The sequence below is a fragment of the Mesoplodon mirus genome, assembly GCF_964341445.2.
Source record: "Mesoplodon mirus genome assembly, chromosome: 2".
Taxonomy (NCBI): Eukaryota; Metazoa; Chordata; class Mammalia; order Artiodactyla; family Ziphiidae; genus Mesoplodon; species Mesoplodon mirus.
In genome coordinates this window covers 173303222-173320083 of record NC_138977.1, presented here as the reverse complement: position 1 = coordinate 173320083, position 16862 = coordinate 173303222, and the positions used below count along the sequence as shown (strand labels likewise).

The 16862-nt window shown below is 37.8% G+C and overlaps 1 pseudogene across 1 annotated transcript in view; it reads right to left on the bottom strand.

Moving 5' to 3' along the window:
- Window positions 1–16862, bottom strand: part of LOC309792785 (cytosolic beta-glucosidase-like) — a 157798-nt pseudogene that overhangs the window by 87354 nt on the left and 53582 nt on the right. Inside the window, exons 2-4 of the transcript in view lie at window positions 16334–16561; window positions 12857–13653; window positions 11974–12097 (exon numbers count right to left, since the gene is read on the bottom strand). The product of the transcript in view is annotated as a cytosolic beta-glucosidase-like (transcript). The remainder of the gene's footprint in view (window positions 1–11973; window positions 12098–12856; window positions 13654–16333; window positions 16562–16862) is intronic.

The following is a 16862-nucleotide window of genomic DNA, read 5'->3' as shown; positions in this document are numbered from 1 at the left end:
AACACCAAGACAGATTGGTTACTAATGTTGGTTGAGATGTCCATCTCTAGAAATCCATAGGAAAAGAACGGACAAGGCTCAAGGCTGGAAGATTTAGTTACTCATCTTCACAAAATCAGACTGGATGACCAGTATTATGACCTTGGGATCAAAAAAAGGGCCTTGTGTAGACTCAGACTATTGTTTGAGAATATTTAATGGTTAATTCTAGAATTTCCACCAGGCAATAAAGTCAACACATTGACTCTGAGAATGGATATAAGGCTGGTGTGAAGTGAACCCACATAGCAAATGCCCAGTTGATCCACAGGGCAGAGTTTGGGTTCCAGCAATACACAATAAACTCTTTATTAGTCAGATAGTCAGGAAATGGAGTGCTCCAGCTAATCAAATATTTTCTGTTAATTGTTACCACATGCAGAAGGATTACAAATTTTTAAAGAATGAGAATATTAAAATACACTTAACACTGAAACTAAACTGATTATAATTTAATCTTTCTCTAATTATTCAGAATGCATTTCAGGGTCATCAAGAGAAATATAAATTATCAGTGCTTGATGATTGTGCAGGAAGTCACAGTTTTTCTAAAATCCTGGATAACAGATGCTGGGTAACAAAGAATTCACTGCATTCGTTATCATTTGGGAGACTTATGTGCCAAGCATTTTTCTAGGATATGAAGTATATCATTAATCCCCACCAAAAATAACATTTCACAGATGATGAACTGAGACTCATAAAGTTAGGATAACTTGTCCAAGGTTACAAAACAAGACAGGGTGTCAGAGACAGATTTTGAGAGCAGATCTGTGTCTTTAAGGAATATGTTCTTTCACTATGTCAAACAAGCAAATTCTTGTTATGTAAAAGTAGTCATAAAATTTTCTGCCTGTCTGTATAAAACTTAAGCACAGTCAGTGGGTCATACCCTTTGTTTTTCCAGACACGCTGAAGAATTTTTCTCAGCCATTCTTGAGACTGTTACCATGTATTCATGAGGGCAGCAAACTCTGGGCATGAAATATTTTTGTAAGTTTTTTTTTTTTTTTTAATAAAAGGCCAACTGCTCATTCAAAGCATGAAGAATATAGCCTGAACATCTTTGGAAGAAAATATTTTAAGAGACTAAATTAGCACAGCCTCAGCCACATAACAAAATGATTTACCAATAAATGTATATACTTAATATACATTCATTTACTCATATTTTATTCAGTGATCTAATTTTTGTGTTAATACACTTATCCTTAACTATAAAATACATTGGGTTGGCCAAAAAGTTTGTTAGGGTTTTTCCATAACATCTTACAAGAAAACACGAACGAGCTTTTTGGCCAACCCAATATTTGAATTGCCTCGCAAAAGAACATGGTCATTTAAAAGTATTTAAAACTTTAGGCTGGATTTACATCTATAAAAGAAATGAATTCAACTTGTTAGGGGAGAAAAAAGTTATTTCATAAACAGGTGTGGTACATTCCTTCTCCCATCATCTTTTTAGTCCCAAACTCATTCACAATTTCACCTGAGACATTTATGGCTTCTTGTTCACCCGTATTCACAAGCGCCAATTAGCATTCTTCAAGGCTCAAATGCCTTTTCTTCCTCCACACATAACGGTTTCACTTATCTCAAAAGCAGACAGTGATTCCTATAATGGAATATCACAAACAAGGGGGGAAAGTGGCTAAACTTTAGAAGGGCATGGAATAATCTCCGGCCATGATACTGTTTCATTAGCTAATCTCATTCACATCAAGGGGACATTGCACTTCTGAGATGACCCTCATCAAAGAGACTGGCCTTCTTGCTGAATGTAGCATTTCCAGATAAACCTTAAGAAGCCTTAAAAGGAACTATTTTCATCTCTAGCACCATGCTGATATTTTCATTGTATTGAAGAAAATGCTACCTAAACAGTAACTTGGGGTCAAAGGAACCCTGATTGGAGTTATCTCTCTGCTCAAAAATTCAGAATAAAAAAACAGACTTCCCATATATGAAGCCTCTCCCCAGAATTATGGCGGGAAGGTAATTCTGAAATCTGATCCTCCCTTCTAATTCAGGATCTTGCCCAGAGACAAAAGTTTCATGCTCAAGTTAAATTTAAAGAAAGTTAAAATTACTGCACTGCCTAACTGAATTAAATTATGCATTTATGGTGAAGCTTGAAAATCATACTTAACTGTCTTAAAACTTGATAGATTACATGGTGCTTGCCATGATCATGTTTTGAAGGTGATTTCGCTGCTCATGATTGTAACTGCCATGGAGTTGTTCAATTGAGAATTTTCCTCTAATGCTTTGAATTGATTTGTTCATTCAATTTCCTCTCTGAGATTTTACACTCTCCACAGTAACTTTGTAAAACTTGAATCTGAGGTGACCCTTCTGTTTCTGAACTCCAAGGGATAACTTTCTCAGGGGAAGAAAAGTGAGGTTCATTTTCAATACAAATGAATAAAGGAGGAAACACCCAGATTGAAGGTCAAGAAAATGTTACCTGGAAACTGAATCAATATCAATAGAATCAGTTCATTGGAGAGCAAGGTCTAATTTTATGCCCAGGTAAAAAAGGTGTTCACATTTCAAATTAAGTAGCTGGATAAGAAGAATGAAGAAAATTCTTTTAAAAAGACTATTAATTATAATTCCTTAGACTTAATTTTTTTTAAATAGCCTAAGAAATTATCAAGAGTTCTAATAAAATATGATCCTAGACATACCTGCCTAGAAAGAATATCTAGAGGGTTATATAATTCTTAAACTGGAAGGATCCCCAAAGAATAGCTAGTTCAAGATTTTTATTCTTCAAATGAAGAAACTGAGGCACAGAGAGGTTAAGTGCATTTATAGAAAGAAGGTTAAAAAACTTTAGCATAGATTTCAATTATTGTCACAACACACCCAAGTTTAATGTCAAAAGGGTATAATTAGCACTCATGCCTAATCCTGATGCATGAAAATTGTTCTCATAATAGTAAAAACAATCTACCATTTATTTAAATTCTTTTAAAAAACAAAATGGTGGTATAAATCTAATATTCATTGAAATTCTGGAGAGTAATTCAGTTTTCCTACTAAGGTAGGTTCAATCTCCTAGTCACTCATTAAACATTTACTTAACACTTACTGAATGCTAAGTATAGAACTAAAAACCCCAAAACTGTATTCTGGTTAGAATTTTGTCTGTAAAAAAATGGTGCATAAAATCTTACTACACACTGCTCTTGCCTGTGAATGCTTATACCTTTTAATAACTTCCATTTTCTCCTAAAAATGTTTTTTCCCTTCCTTTCAAGGATTATAATGGGCATTGTCTTCAAAAACCAAAGTGTTTCCCAAGTTCCATCTATTCAGTTGGCTTATTCAACAAGTATTCAATTGTGACAGGGCTGCAGTTGTACGAGGGTCTCATGAATCAGTTTATGGCACCAATGTTTAATGTATTATTCATAATATTGTTGATTTTCTTGTATACAGTGTCAGGCTCAATATTGAAAAAACAATATAGGGTGTAGTTAACCAGGAATTTACTCAATGACAAGCTTGGGAAAGCTGGCAGAAACAATATTTATGTCACTGTAGAGCAATTGTCCAGCATAAGTAATATCAAAGTTATAAATAGGTAAGATAAGACCACAGAGGGGAACGCCATAGAACTGGTGAGATTAACACTGCTTAAGGTCTAATTAGCAACGCTGCAAATCCAGAGACTCATTTGCTTAGTGCACCCAGAGCTAATCTCCACTGATGAACTCACAAGACTTTGATTTAAAAGACATAATGTCAATGTAATAATTTATAGTGGGGAATATCCTTTTCCAAGATTTGGAAAACTCCAAGTTTCCTGAGTTTCCTGAGTAGGAATGACTAACACCTGGCCATCCACTTCTCCCTCTTCCAAGAGCCCACAGCTGTCCAACAGAATCCATCTTAACACAGTTATCCAGGCAATCCCTGCCAATCACACTAAGAGAAATTCTACTAGCCTTGCCCCAAAGCAGGTTCTTAGATAACTAAGAGGCCAGGTGGTAATCAGTTTATTTTGGAGATCAGAAAATAAGAGCTTATGTAGAGAGTCAATTGAGGACAACTTCACCTGGGGAAAACCTGAGATGCTCACCTTCTCTCAACTCCAATAGCCCTCCTCTCAACACCTGAATATTCCAGTATTGCTCTCTCCCCAGACAGGTGAAAAAAGTCATCAACTCTTCAAACTCCTGTTTCCATTTCCTTTGGATATATACCCAGAAGTGGATTTTGCTGTATCATATAGTAGTTCTATTTTTAATTTTTTCAGGAACCTCCATACTGTTTTCCATGGTGGCTGAATCAATTTACATTCCTACCAACAGTGTACAAGAGTTATTTTATCCCGACATCCTCACCAATAATTATCTCTAGTCTTCTTGATGATAGTCAAGAGATATGTGAACTCCTATGTTTATTGCAGCATTATTGACAATAACCAAGATATGGAAACAACCTAAGTGTCCATCAACAAATGATCAACAGATCTACAGATGAATGTATAATAATGAAGTTTTGATATATACATACATACACACACACACACACACACACACACACAAACACCCAGCGGTCTATTATTCTGCCACGAGAAGAAGGAAAAGTAATCCTGCCATTTGCAACATGGCTGGAACTTGAGGGCATTATGCAAAGTGAAAAGTCAGACAGAAAAATACAAATATTGTATAAAATCACTTATATGTGGAATCTAAAAAAGCCAAACTTGTAAAAACAGAGAGTATAATGGTAGTTACCAGAGGCTGGGGGTGGAGGGAGATGTTGTTTAAGGGTACAAACTATGAACTAATAGATAAATAGGTAAGTTCTGGAGAGCTAATGCACAGTATAGTGATTATAGTCAGCAATACTGTATTATAAACTGCAAAGTTGCTAAGAGACTAGATCTTAATTGTTCCTACTGCCAAAAAAAAAAGGAAATAATAACTCTGTAACATATTAGAGGTTTTAGTTAACACTAAGGTGGTGATATTATAATATATATCATAATATATAAATGTATCAAATCAACATGTTGTATACCTTAAACTTATACAGTGTTATATCTCAATTATACTTCATTTTAAAAAGCATTATCAAATCCTTATTTTTGCCCCTTTTTCAAGATTCTATTGAGTCTACTCTTTATACTGGAAAAATAGATTTTCTTCAGATAAATTATGCTTTGATTATTTTACAGGTCTGTTTTACAGTTATAAAAATACAACTGCACTTCTGTTTGCTGCTACATCAACACAAAAACTACTGGACAGATTGTTCTAAAAATGGAGGATGAGTTTGGAATCATCTAAATAAATTTTTTAAAGGCTGTATAGTAGTATTAAAATTCACTGGGTCTGATGTGGTGGAGAACCTTAAGTAATTATCTCCTCAAAACAGTTGGGACTGAATTAAAAAGAAGCCTAAGGGAATGTCCATCTGTGGGGGCAGAGCATATGTATTAGAATGTTATAGAAATAGAAGATAAAGAATGGTTTCTAATCAGGAAGCACAAGGGCAGATGTGTGATTGAGCTGCTTCTCAAATGGGCAACTCCATGAAACCTGTTCCCAGGAAGCAGATGCAACAGGTTCTATGTTTCTAAGAGGGTGTGCCTGTTAAATGGTGTATGTTCCCGATCACATCAGTATGGGCCTCACCTGGATAAGTCTGGTGAAGTATTTCAGCAACAGCAGTGTCTGTGTGTGTGTGTGTGTGTGTGTGTGTGTGTGTGTTTGTGTGTGTTTGATTCTGAGCTTTGCCAAGCACCACACCAGTCACTTGGTCATAGAACACGTTCTCTCAAACCCCTAATCTGATCCCACTGTCATAGCCCTTCAGAAACGTGCAGGAAACTGAAAACCATAGAATATGAGAATTGTAAATGTTGACAGGATCTGGATAACGGGCACCAAACACTTCCCTTTGCAGTGGAGAACACTAAGGTCCAGATTATGTATTTTTGGCCAGAGTGATGATATCCTTAAAGGTATAAAGTAACTATATCAAATATGAGAATAATATCTAACATTTTAAGGTGCTCAGGACATATATATACATAAATTATTTTATTTTCACAACTGACTTTGGGTTAGGCAGGATGGCAATTAGCATCTGTCCCATTTAACAGGTGAGGAGGTTGACATTCAGAGAGTCCTAATGAGAACTTCCCCAAGGGCACACCACCAGAACCCAGGACTTAGTCTGCACTCTTCAGACCCTTCAGACTTTCTACTCTGCCACCCTTCATATGGGAGAATGGAAGACAAAGGTAAGTATGCTACTGAAATTTGGGGAGAAGTAGGGGAGAAGCAATAGGGGAAGGTGATCTGGCATATCTCTGTTTAAGGTTTACTCTGTAATCTTTGGCTGTCTGAGTTTATGTGTGGTCTGAATATGTAGGTTGGTGGGATACAGATATATTGGAAATTGTTTTCTTCATGACTTTTCAAATGCTACAAGTCCGTACACTAGCACACACAAACAATTCTTGTGCACGGCCTTTGAATTTCATTCTTCCTTCTCTATTCCGATCTTGACTCCTCTTCGCTAGCTCCATCCAGTCCAGCCAGGAGCAACAGTATTAAGTTCATCCGACATTCCACCCCACACGTCCCCAAAGCTGTGAGTTCTCCGTGAGCTATGAGATGAACTGCTCCATAGGCCTACGTTGACAAAGGTTTACTTTGAGAAGCAATAAAACAATAGACATGGAGTGATACTCTATATTCAAGTAACTGAGTCTCTATTCTGAGCTTGCAATGGATTTTTAATAGGTTCATTTTTTCAAAAGGTCAATGTGTCAAACTTTGAGATCTTTCCCTAATTCTTAGGATTTTTTAAATGCACATTTAGAAAAACACAGGTGCTTAACACATTTTGTCCAGTTAAATGGGCCTCTGTGGTCTGAAACTGACATAGGCAGGTGGCTGCCAGGTCTGCACCACTTTCAGAAATGGATGTATTTCTCCTTTCCTGGTTCTCCATGGGAAGTGAGGGAGGGAGAATGCTGACAGACAACAGCAGGGTGATTCTGCGCTCAGCATCCTGTCTTGGTGGTATACGCAAGCTGCAAGATTTATAACCTTCTTGTTACAATGCATCAGCTTCAACACTTTCAGTGAAGTCTTCAATAAATTTGATGACATCTTGCTGAGGAGTTTTGTCATTAAAAGCCTAAAGCTGGTCATTAACAAATCTTCTCTGCAATCATCTACTACTGTGCTAACTCAGGCATGGATCTCACTGGAAAGTTGGGCTGGCTCAGAAACTTTCCAGAAGGCTGCATTTTTTTTTTCCTGTGTGGGGTATATTTCTTTAGGGAAAGAAAATACAGTTCCCAATCATTTCATCATTTATTTCTCATTATCCATTGACTAACTCTTCCCCGACAGAAACAACCAAATTCAACAAACGTGTAGAAAGCTACTACATGACAGAAACGGTGCTCTGGGCTGAAGATATAATTATAAAAAAGACACAGCTCCAACTCTCAGAGGGCTCAGAGATGCCCCCCAAAACTAACCATCATTATGGAATCTTTCTTATACCAGACTCTGTATGTAGGCTTTATACGCATTATCTTGTTCATTTTACACCATGTTTTAGAAGACAGATTTTCTTATTATCCCCATTTTGAAAATTAGATGGCTGAAGTATTGTTTGCTTAAGACTTTTCTCCAAATTATTGAACTTGTAAGTGGAAGAACTAAATTTCAAACCCATGTCTTGCCTGACTTCAAGCTAGTTGATCTACTCCAAACAGGACTGGGCCAGGAGGAAGGCAAAGACCATGACATTCCAGTTGAGGAAAGATTGGGAACCAAGCCAAGAACAGGCATATATTCAGTAGGTGTGAGGAGCAGGTTGAACCCAACTGGAATCCCCTTTTAGGAGAGTTTAGGTCATGGGTCAAGTATCGCCCATTGAGAATAACTTCCCCTGATTTCTCACACTTTCTCACCTGCTCAACAACATTCAGATTATTGAGGTATCCCTTTGTGTGTGATTACATACGAACTTAAACTTGCCTGCTGGCTCCAGAGCAGCAAGGACTGGTGTAAATTTTATGAATATAATAAAGATTCCTATCATGTGAGAAAAGCCTAACTCTTTGAAGATTACTGCTCCCTGAGCTTTTCCCAAATTCCTGTGGCAGAACAATTCCAGGTACCCAGTTGATTGACAGTTGTTTCTGCTGCAATGATTTGATTTTTCACATAACCTGGCAACCTCTCCAAAGGAATAACGAATGGAGGGAGGTCCTGGCTGCTTTGTCCTCCACAGGGTTCAATCATAAATAGCCAGAGGGCCAATGTTACAACACCCATTCAGAGGTTTCCCAAAAAGAATGATGGAGAAAATTGCAGACATGGGGGAATGTGCTGCCATAACTTAGAGACTTGAGGGGGAATGGAATTTTTTTTAATGTCTTGGTATTCTATTTCTTAAATAATAAGGAAAATAACTTAGGGTGATAAATATGTTATTAAAAATGCATATTTTGTAATAATAATAATTATACCATTTGTTGAGGGCCTACCATGTGCCAGACAATTGCTTGGGGTGTTTAACACAATAGCTTATTAAACAAAATCTTTTCAACAACTCTGCCAGGGAAAGTGTTATCCCATTTTTATTGCTGAACAAACTGAGAGTTTGGTAGCTTGAACCTTTTGCCCGTCCTTGAATAACTGGAACTGGAATGCAAGCCTAGTTCTATGTTATTTACAGTGTTTTTGTCTCCACTGTGTTGTTTTTCTCTCATCTATATCTGCATTAATTAAAACACAATCTCTTTAAAGGCATTTAAATAATGCAATGATTAAAAAGGTGTTAGCTGATTTCTTTTTCTTGAAATGACATTTTTCCTCTTTTTTTTTTTCTTTCCCCAAAGGAAACAAAAACATTAGCTTTCTTTTTACTGCTCAATTAACTGTTGTGGGATTTTACCTGAAGAGATTAGTAAGACCTCCAGGCAGACACCGCCATTGATCCAACTATGGTGTCATTATGTGCCTGTCCGATGTGTGATGTTGGAGGGAGGGCTTTTTTCATGGGAATCACAAAGCCATAGTCCATCTATGGACTCCCTGGGTTCTGGAGGGCTCCCACCTGCAGCGCTTCCCACAAATGTCTTCCTCGGTCTGTTATTATTTTTAATTGCGCACAAGGTGCTTCTTACTAGTAAGGTTCTCACCAACCAAGATCACTGGCGCTACCTTGGGGCAGTCTCAGGAAATCAATCAGTAACTTCAGCTCTGTGCCTCTGACAACAGGCAAGATACAGGGTGTCTGAGTTTTGTCCAAGGTCGTAGGACCTGTCGGCTGTTGCAGAAGCAGCATGAAGCACTTTCAAAGAATCTGTGCAAGCCCAGGGCACCAAAGGTGAGGAAAAGTTTGGAGAAGTGTGGTGGGACAAGCAAGCACTCTGAGTCAGAAAGCCCAATACCAACAGTAGTGGTAATAATAATAATAATATACACATTCTGCCTTGTTCTAGTAAATACTACTTAGTAACTTTGTGATCTTGAGCAAATGACTTAGCTTCTTTGAAACTCAGTTTGCTCATCTGTAAATTAGGAGCAATAACCTCATCTCACTGTTTTGAAAATAAAATGAGATGATGGCATCAATTAAGACTTTCTTTGTTCCAAGTGATAGAAATCCAGTCAGAAGCAGATGAAGCAGAAAGAGCACTTAGTTGTAAGTAAAAGTAATGTTTCTCAAGAACATGCATGCAACTGGCTCTGAATAAAAACTGGAATTAGAGGTGCAAGTGCCCTCCTGAATCTCTCCCTGTTTCTTGTCTCCATTTCCCTTGGGGCACCTACAGCTCACCTTCTCACTACCCCTAAGCTTTATATGGCAAGGCATAGCCACCAATGGCCTGCCAAGGTCAATCCAAGCTATGAGACAAACAAACTGATTGGTCCAAGTTTTAAATCCTAGGGAAGAACTGGGATTGGCCCAGCTCATGTCATGTGCCTATATCTAGACCAATCAATTATCTATTGACAAACAGAAGTATTTTATTCTACTTACATGGCCCTCGGTATGGTAAGTCTAAGGATGGGGGGAGGTGGGTATTTCATAGAAAAAAATGGATTCGTTACTAGAAAAGAAAGTTTCACTGCAGATGAAAAAATTGTTGTCCACTACAACAACATATGGAAAATAGCTATCACTATACCCAGTCCAGAAAATACACTTAATATAGGGTTTTTGGTCAATGTGTACATTTCTGCACATTTTGGAAGGCTACATATTTTTTTTAAATCAAAATAAATAGAATATTGTGTGTTAATTACACTGAATACAAATTATCTAATGTTAAGAATCAGAAGAGATTGTAGATGCTGTGAAAAATTAATGGTTTAAGTATGTGATACTTTTTACATCAATTCAAAAGTACAATAGAAATTCAACAAGTTCAAAACTAGGATTTTGTTCCTAACCCTATTCTTCTCTCCGGTCGCTCACAAACCAAACCTTCTCACATTTTCTACTCTTGCCTTCAGTAACTTTTCTATTTTTAACTTGTCTTAGTTTGAGGGTCTTAAAGATCTAAGGGACTGTATAAAGCACTTGAAACAATTTCAGAGAGCAATGAAATGTCCTTATGTTAGCACTAAACAGAGCACCAAGCTGGGAATGAAGAAAGCCAATTTCTATTTTTTCTCTCTTTTCCCTAACATGCACAGAACAATCTTGGACGAGTCGTTTGTGGTCCCTATGGCATCCATAAATCTTATGATGGTAACTAGCCTACTTGCCTCTTGGGGTGAAGCTGGGAACATCAGTGTATTAACTATGAATAGGGTCATTTATAGGGAGAAGTGGGGAGAATCTCAGAAACCTAGAGATTTCTTTTTCTTATCAGATGGGGAATTCCCATACAGAGGATGAATCCGTTTTGTCTGTAACACAAAAAAATGATTTTGCTTGGATCAATTTGTAGGAATCCAATTGCCCTCTGTCAATAAACTCCAGGCCCAGGTGAGGGACTGAGTCAATATATTTTAGGTTTGGGAAAGAAATCACTTTATGTCACTTTCCAGAATTCCTTCTGGCTGATTCCAATATGTTACTGATTTATTTTGGAAAGAATCATTCCAGGACCTCTCAAACAGAATGATGAGAAATAACTGTGCCTATCATGGTTAAAAAAAAGGAAATTGTAAATCTAATTTTGCATTGAATTTTGTTGCTATGATATTATTCCTTTATAGGGAGGAGAAATTAAATTTACGAAGCAACAGTGTTCCAAGTGGTAGCTAAAAGGGAGAAATTAACTGGGGTAGAAATGTGTGTTACCAGTTAAAGATTATTCCTTCACATTTGTTTTCAAATATGAAAAGAATCCCATCAGGGAAAAGGAGATACCAGAATAATAATATTGTCTTGAAACAAAATTCACAGATTCTATATGACAAAAAAAAACCTGTTTCTGCTGCTTGGTAACAGTTTAAATGAAACATGCATTGATTGAAGATACATTCCCCTTTAAAGTTTATTTAACAAATACTTAATTTTGGTCCTTTAAGAATTCTGTCAATTCATTTCTTGGTAGTTAGGATATTAAAATATGCAAATAAACATGCTCTAGTTGGTCACAGCTGATCTTTTTGTAATAACTGAGGTTCTCTCCCAACAGCCACCACTCCTTCTATTCATGTCACCTTCACCCAGGAGTCACAAAATGTGGAAGACAGTCGCTTTTTACTTGCTTAAATTTCAGCAGGTTGAAGCTAGACCAAAATCCTCACCTTCCGCTTTCCTAAATACTTTTTTTCTCCCCTCTCTCTTAATTACATGGCTTTACACTGATTTACATGAATTTCAGCTTTCAAAATCATTGGTCTTTGCTGAATGCAAATAGGCACATGGGAAAATTATATTAAGCTTGCACAATTGATCTTTCATCATTTCAAATGGTACCTTTGAACAGTTCCTGAAACGTCTGTCTGAAATACTCCTAGCGCTGAGCATCATCAAAAGATGTCGGGTCACCCTGGGGAAATCCATTCTCTGTGATGTAAATTACAGGGTTATTATACATATCCTGGAACAAGAAAGCAGAAGTTTTATTCCAGACAGATGTTTAAAAAAAAAAAAAAAAAAAAAGCTCATTATATCAGGTGCATTCCCCTCTACCTTCTCTAAACTACAACCCCAAAACTAGTTTTCATCAAATTGCACTGACCCTATTAACTTAATGTTCTGCGTGCTGACCTTCTATAACTAACGATGGAAAAGAAAAACTGTGCAAATATCCATGAAGACAGTCAAATGACTTTTGTTATAATGAGAAGACAGAAGTATCTTTCTTCCATCAGCATCTGCTGACTATCATTTCTCCTTAACCCCTTGGTCCCTCCCAGCAGCTACAGCCTCTATCCCCCCAACACAGCAGGGATCCTAAAAACTGATAACTTAAAATTTTTAATTTCAGCTACCTGGATGCCATCCAGTGTAACAGAGACCCAAAAAGGATCCAGCTATTTCAACCCTTATTATCCCTTTTAGTAATTCCAGTTGTGACCCCAGCCTGAAAAATATGTCCAAGCTACTGTAGCCACAACTGAATTTAATTTAATTTAGCATTTAATTTAATCCTAAGTTTAATAATAGCTTTGAAGCCCTTTATCAGCTAGTTAACCCCCATCGACTTAAATCCTAATCATCTCTTCCCAGGCCAACAAATGTATATGCTATTGCCTAAATCATTCTTTGTTCGGGTTCTTATACACACAGACATGTGCCCGTCTTCCCATCTTCCCATGTTTGAATACACATGGACGCAAACAAAAGGTGCATTTACCTCAATGTATTTCAGTAGTTTACGTATTCCCCATGGCACCACATAGACCCAAGCCAAACTTATACAAGATGGGTCTGGAAAAACTTCAACTTCCTCATCCTGGAGTAAACCCAGTTCTCCTTTCTTGTTCTCCTGGTACTTGACTCAGCAAATCGTATAATTCTGCACAGCAAAGAAATGAGCAGTGCCTTTGATCATTTTATTCTCTTCTTCTGTAAATTCTGGAAGCCTGGACGAAGGATAACCTTGCTTTTTACTCGTGAGGGCAACCTGCGACTTGACAACTTCAGGATAATCGGCGTCAATAAATATGGGCTTAGCAAAGAAATCCAATTGGAAAGCCATGTCTCTTTTAGCTGTTTCCTGGTCAGACACTGAGTTGGGATCTGCTGGTTCCACCCAGCCAGCAAAAATTGAGAGAGACACCATACCTTTCTGCTCTTTTCAGAATAAAGATTCATAGCTGTGCCAGGATCTGGCATGAGCTTAAATCAAATTATGAGCTGCCTGATAAACTTTAGTTCCAACGTAAGGCACACCAGGAGGAAATGCACCAAACTCATATGCCAGCAGGGCAAAAACATTAGGCTCATTTATAGTGATCCACTGCTTGACTCGATCCCCAAATGTACTGAAGCAAAACTGGGCATATTTGTCGAAGGGTTCAACGATTGCCTCTGACAACCAACCTCCTTGGTCTTCCAAGGCCTGAGGCAAATCAAAGTGATAGAGGGTCACTATGGGCGTGACCCCATTTGTTAACAAATCATCAATGATCTTGTTATAATAATCAATTCCTAGGATAAAAATAAAAGAAAGCATAAGAAAAGTTATTTTTAGTACATTGACAATAAATAAGGATTGGGAGAAGATCAGGAATAATAATATCCTAAATAACTTTAAACCAAAATAAGTTTCATTACTTTCTACCTATAATCAACTAAAGGCTGGGAGGAAACATGAAGAAGTCCAAGGAAGACTGGCTGATCAGAGAGGGAAATGTGATGGGGCAACACGATTGTGGAAGATGTATGTTCTGAAAGGGATTCACTTGGGCAAGTCGGTATCACTTAACTTTGTGTTATTGGCATGCTTATTGATATTATTTTATTTGTAGGGGGGAAGGATAAATTAGGAGTTTGGGATTAACATATACACACTACTATATATAAAACAGATAACCAACAAATACCTACTGTGAAGCACAGAGAACTATACTCAATATTTTATCCTAACCTATAAGGGAAATTAATCTGAAAAAATAGATATATACGTATAACTGAATCACTTTGCTGTGTATCTAACACAACACTGTAAATCTACTTCAATTAAAAATTATAAATTTATGTGTTCATATTAAAAAAAAGAAATTATTTTATTTGCTTGTTTGTATGCAGATCAACTCCACTTGAATACAAGTCCCCTGATAATAAGGGCCTTATCTATCTAATTTATCTCTGGATCCCCCAAATCCTGGGACAATCCCAGAAATTTAGTAGAGACTCAATAAATAGTTGTTGAATGAATGAACAGATTTCAAAAGTATTCAATATAAGTAAAGAAATTGGACCCAATGGCTGCCTTAGTGCTTCTCCAGACCCATCAGTCTCACAAGTCTAGGAAAAGAGACCCACTGATCATGGACAAGGGCTCAGCATCAGTCCCAGAGTGTGGGTTACAAGGGCAGTGATCCAGGGGTGTGGCACATTAAGGAATGCTCAGTTGGGGAGTTTGCTCTAAATTTCTGACATAGTCCATGGGAATACACAGCTACCCTTGGCTCTCAGCTGATTCTCCCAGCACTGCATGTGTGAGAGAGAGAGTTTTTGGATGTGGCTCAAAGTCAAAAAATAAAACTGGCAGGTGATGCCAAGAAAGTAGACCTTCAACCAAGAGTGGTTAAAAAAAAGAGGCTAATGTCTTTAGAATCAAGTCATGAACCTGCTAATCTTGCATTGTCCTTATCTGGGGGAGGCTACTTTAAGGCCATGTGCTACGGGTGAGTGCATAAATTGTGGTTCCATTTCACAATGCAGAGATTTCCCCACCTTACAGTGCAAGTGCACAAGTCCACCTAGGAACTGTTATCACAGGTTGTTCTTACTACGTAGGAAATCAGATAACTTACTCAAAAAGAACCCCTCAATATCTATGTCAGCCCTTTGGGCTGGAAGTGCAGCAAGGCAAGCAGGTGACTTCACACACAACCTTGCAGTTGTGAGATGCTGAAAGTACATGCCTCTCAAATTTTCCACGTTAGTTCCCTCCTTGCCTCACCTAGTCCCAACCCTGGGAGTAATGTGAAATATTTTCCAGAACAAAGGAGCCATAACGGTTCTTTATTAAGAAGTCTTTAAATTGTGATGCAGGGGTTACAAAGCTTTTCCTATAAAAGACCACACAGTAAACATTTCAGGCTTTGCACGCTGTACAGTCTTTGCCCCAACTATTCAATTCTACCATTACATTGGGAAAGCAACCAACTATACGTAATGAATGGGCACGGTTGTATTGCAATAAAACTTTATTTTTAAAAAATAGGAATCAGGCCAAGTTTGGCCTCAGGTCATAGTCTGCCAACCCTGTTGTGTGGAAGGAGCTAGCCAGACCTTAGGCTTAAATTCCAGATCCACCAAAAAATACAAATTTACAAAATATCTGGATTTGAACATGCACCTCTGTGAAATGTGATACTTATATCTTCCTCATTGATTTGTGGGGTTTAGAGAAAATGTATGTAAAATGCCTTATAAATAATAGGCTTTGAAATAGGACAGTAGTCTTTTTCATTACAAGGCATAATATGAATAATAACTAACACTTACTGAATGCTTTTACGCTATACCAGCTACTACTGTGTAAAGCACTTTAAAAGATTATTTCATTTAATCTTCCAACAACGCTCTGAAGTAGGAGCTATTACAGTGTCCCTTTCTATTCATGGGGAAACTGAGGCACCAAGCCATGCTCAGGGGATGCTTACATAGATAGTGTGACGTCGCTGGCACTTAATCCCAAGTAAACAGATTCCAGGGGCTCTGGTGCTAACCTCTGTGCTAGTTAATTAGCTCCACTAATTCAGCTTCAATTGAAATGCTCAGAACCTTCTCAAGTTCCGCAAGGCTCTTCATGACTCATCACAGCATAACACAACTGAAAATCGTTTATACACAACTCTTGGAAATTCACCTTCAGGTCAACAGTCAAATAACCTCTTGCATAAATAAAACACTTATTCCAACCCCCTTCCTGCCCATCTATTTCCACCCCTCCCAACAAAGATCTCCAGTTGAGGGAAGCCAGAATAGTCCTGAGAAAGCTAATGCAAACCCATTTCAAAAAATTTATCCTATAATCACTCTAAAAACTTGCAATTTCAAAGCTACACTGCAGAATAGCATCCTGGATTAATTATGCCAGGCTGCAGCAATAACCTTGAATTAAAGCTGCAACCTTCTATTTTTAAGAAACACTTGCCTTTCTGGTTGATGAAACCTGTCGTCCCATCAGGTAACAGACGTGACCAGGAAAGAGAGAAGCGGTAATGAGTCAATCCAAGCTGTTTGATACATTTCAAATCTTCCTCCCACAGAGTGTAGCTGCCACAAGCTATATCGCCAGTCTGGTTCTTGAAAACTCTGTCTCTTCCCTGATGGGTGAATGTGTCCCAGACACAAGGGCCTTTTCCATCTGTATCCCAGCCTCCTGAGAAAAAGAAGAAAATGAAACAGTTACACTCTTGACATCAAGAGGCATATGTGGAATGTAAATATTTGTCACCCAAAGAACATCCCTCATTAACTCAATGTGTCATATTGATAACTTTAAAATATGCCTTTAAAATAACATGCATGAGTGGGTTATGTGTTCAGCTGTCCTTGATCCCTGAAGCTGACTGGTGGCAAATGAAAAATTGTTGCATAATGCCGTGGCATAGCAGGCTTTCACGGTTCATTATCTGAAGATCTCCCAGCTGGTAGACAGAGGCAGGGCTCAGCTCATGAGT